Raw genomic sequence first — 3,791 nt, forward strand, 5'->3', positions numbered from 1 at the left:
GTGATCGCCTTCTTCGGGGCGCTATGCATAAGCGAATTAGTCCCTCAATCCAAAATTAGCACCAGTGGAGGCTTATTACACCAGGACGTAGTCATAGGCAATAATGCAATACGTCTACGCATACACAAATCGAAAATGGTTCCAGCGGGCAGGGGCACTTGGGTACTTCTACAACCCACAAACGGTACACTGAGTCGGGTAACAATAGTAAAACCATATCTAACCATCAGATCACAAAGTAATTTGTTCCTATCACACATTGATGGGACGCCATTATCAAGATACCAGTTCCAAGCTATATTTAATAAATCATAACATCGGCAGGGAACCACCCCAAAGATTACGGGACACACTCATTCCGCATAGGCGCGGCCACAGAAGCAGCAAGAGCAGGACTGTCAGAAACGGAAGTTCAGAGGATAGAGAGATGGTGATCCACGTGTTTGGCAAGATACATAAGACCGGACTTGTTATCCTAACGTGGTTTGTTTCTTTTACAGGTGACGCTAAGCCAACAGTGTGGGTGATAGGCCACTCGTATATATATTGGGCAGATTAAAGGGCGAAAGTCCGCCCAGGCGGGAGGAAATTAGAGTTTCATAACACATATTTCAACTGGAGAGGTATTAGAGGCCTGCTATGGCCACAGGTACTAATGGAGGTAATCAAGGTAGGGAGAGAGGCAAGATGTCTGGTCATCTTAGTTATACAGGCCGGGGGAAACAACCTAGGTCATCACAAGAGCGCATAACTAATGGCAATAATGAAACTAGACACTGAGCGCTTCAGAGAATTTTTCACAAAACTAGCTATAGTATGGTCAGAGATTGTGCCGATAGCGGTACGGCAAGGTGCGCGAGACATCACGGCCATCGAGCGGACAAGGCGGGTAATAAATATTCGGATGGCAAAATTTAGAAGAGACAGAGGTGGTGTAGTGGTACGACACCGACAACTGGAAGGAGATAAAGCAGGCCTCATACGGCCCGACAGTGTTCACTTAATGGATATTGGACTGGACATATTCCTGTCAGGACTCCAGGACGGAGTGGAACAAGCGTTAAGAGTGATCGGTGGGGGTCAGAGTCCTGCATACGAGTACGCAGGATCCTCCGTGGCCTGGAAATAGAAAGGACATGTTGGAGAGTTACACTTGTTGGCCAACTTGCCGGAGTGGAGACCCAGGGCATGCTGCAACAAGCTGAATTATTTTAGAAATAAAATGTCTTTCTAATGGAATGAGTATAAAGAGTTAATAAAGCTGTGACCGATCCTCACCCATCCAGTTGTAAGAGTTACATTATTGTATTGTCAAGGAAAGGGGGGCGGTAGGGGGGCTGAGCGTCTGGGTTTGGTTGGGGGTCCCCACAGTCTGCCTAGGCTAGATGCATTTAAAAATTCTTATTAGATACACAGGCGGTGCAGCTTGCTTCGCAGCTGGGCTACTACGCCCAAAGTATTGCCTTGGCTAGATGCAGTCAAAAATTCTACGCTGACTAGCAGACAATGAAGATTTGGAGCAGACCTCTGAGTAAACAGCTCTTCAGACTCAATCATCTGTGTTACCCCAAGCCATAGTGTATGTAGTTTCTTACAGTTAAAAGGGGGGGGGGGGAGCGACCCAACCCACCTGGAATTGACGATGCCAACGTCACGTAAGACACAGCAAGGGGACTCCAAAAAGAGTTTCCATTTTTTCCCAAAATTGTGGCACAGACACCACTTAACCCTAGAACGCATACCTGGGGCCTCGCAGTCCCACCCTGTTAATTGTTTTCTATTTTCTGCAAGATTACTTTAGTTAGAATTTTTGAAACTCTAGGTATTCTTCATGTATATAGTTGTTTGTCATTTGAGTTTGAGTTATTCAATGTTATTTGCACACGGGCCTAAAAGGCCCCAGGTATAAGAAAGTGTAGATTTTTATGGTCATGCGTTCTAGTGTTAAGTGGCATCAATTGCCCCACTGTTGCTTAAAACGGTTGGTGAGGTGATATTACCAAATCCTCAAGCTTTTAGCCTCCCAAGGATAACACAGGATTAGAAAAGTCCTTGCGAATCCATGATTTGTTCATCTTTATGAACGTGAGTCTGTCTACATTCTCAGTGGACAGCCGCGTGCGCTTATCTGTCAGCACACCATCAGCAGCGCTGAACACACGTTCAGAGAGAACACTGGCTGCAGGGCATGACAAGATCTCCAAGGCGTGAGTGGCGAGCTCCGGCCATTTTTCCAGATTGGAATACCAAAATGAGCAAGGGTCCAGTGACACAGTCATGGCTTCGATGTTCACTTGGAGATACTCCTGCACCATCCTCTCTAGGCATTGACTATGTGTCAGACTTCTTGTCTCCTGTGGCCTTGCAAAGGATGGTATAAAAAAGTGGTGAAACGATTTCACAAAATTGCTGTTACCAGCAGATACTGTGTTACTGTTAAGGTTTGAGTGATGAAGACTCGACAGTCCCGCGGTTGGCAAGTTAGAACTGTGAGATTCACTTCGTGCACCACTGGTGTTTTGTGGAAAAGCACATGTAAGATTCTGCAACAGCGTCTGCAGATACTCCTGCATGCGTCAATCCCTTTTTATGGCAGGAATTATTTCGGCAAATTTACTTTTGTACCGGGGATCTAAGAGTGTGGCAACCCAGTAGTCGAGATTACTTCGAATTCTGCAATCTGAGGGTCATGTTGCAGGTAGTGCAGCAAGAAGGCACTCATGTGTCTTGCGCATCCAGGAGAACCAAGTCCTTGTTGTGTTGGTAGCGAGGTAAGAATCATGCTTCTTTCCTCTGCCCTCTCCCCCCAACCTCGCACAACAGAAATGTGATCAAGGTCTCCCTCATCTGATGAGTCTTCCATGCCCATCGCCAGTTCATCCTCCACTTCTTCCTCGGCTCCTGCACCTTCCTCAACAGTTTGGCTGCTACCATGCGCCCTGTTTAATCCCTCTCCCCCACCCTCCCATGCCTGCCTCCTTGGTGCTGCCAACCGTCTGGACCTTGGAGATGTTATCCCTTCCGCATACGACTCCTCCTCTACTTCCTCCACCTCCTCTTGTCCGACCACCTGACTCTGAATTCTGTTTAATGTGTGCTCCAGCATGTAAATCACCGGAATAGTTATGCTGATAATGGCATCGTCGTCAGCACTAAACATCTTCGTCGCCATTTCAAAACTGTGCAGAAAGGTGTGTGACGCCCCTGAGGGTGCAGTCACCACAGAGTTACTGCATCTCACCCAGAGGTGTGGTATCTCACCCTCAGGTAAGGAAGGCGTGTGGCTCGGGACCCTAACACCTGCATCCAACACATACCCGCAGTGGGGTTAGGGCGAGATTGCTCCTAAGGGAGAGCACAGTCCCAGGTCCCTAGCTGGTGGGAGGATCCTATGTAGTGGGTGCTTAGGGGAGCAGCTTAGGGGAGCACATGACAGGGAGAGTATAAATAGGAAGCCATCTTAGAAAGAGCAAGCCAGTCAGAGGAGGAAAAGTGACAGGAGCAGAGGCTCGGCATGAGCTCTGCTCTGGAGGCGGGCCTAGCCTGGGAGGCCCAGGACTGAAGGAGAGAAGAGAGGAGTGGGAGCAGGAAGGCTCCAGGAACCGAAGGGACCCTAGGGCTAAGGGTCGTGCAGAAGGCCACCTGTACTCCCGCTGCTACCAGGAGGTAGAGGGGTCAGGCCAGATAAGGGGAACCGGTCCCTCAACTAGAGGAGAAACAGCAAGGCTCAACTAGAAACCGGAGGCTGCAGCATTTCATGTACTGCAGGCAAAAGTCCACACCAGTCTCAC

This window comes from Phyllobates terribilis, unplaced genomic scaffold (genome assembly GCF_046119375.1).
Source record: "Phyllobates terribilis strain yellow unplaced genomic scaffold, ASM4611937v1 Scaffold_12__6_contigs__length_324123572, whole genome shotgun sequence".
NCBI lineage: Eukaryota > Metazoa > Chordata > Amphibia > Anura > Dendrobatidae > Phyllobates > Phyllobates terribilis.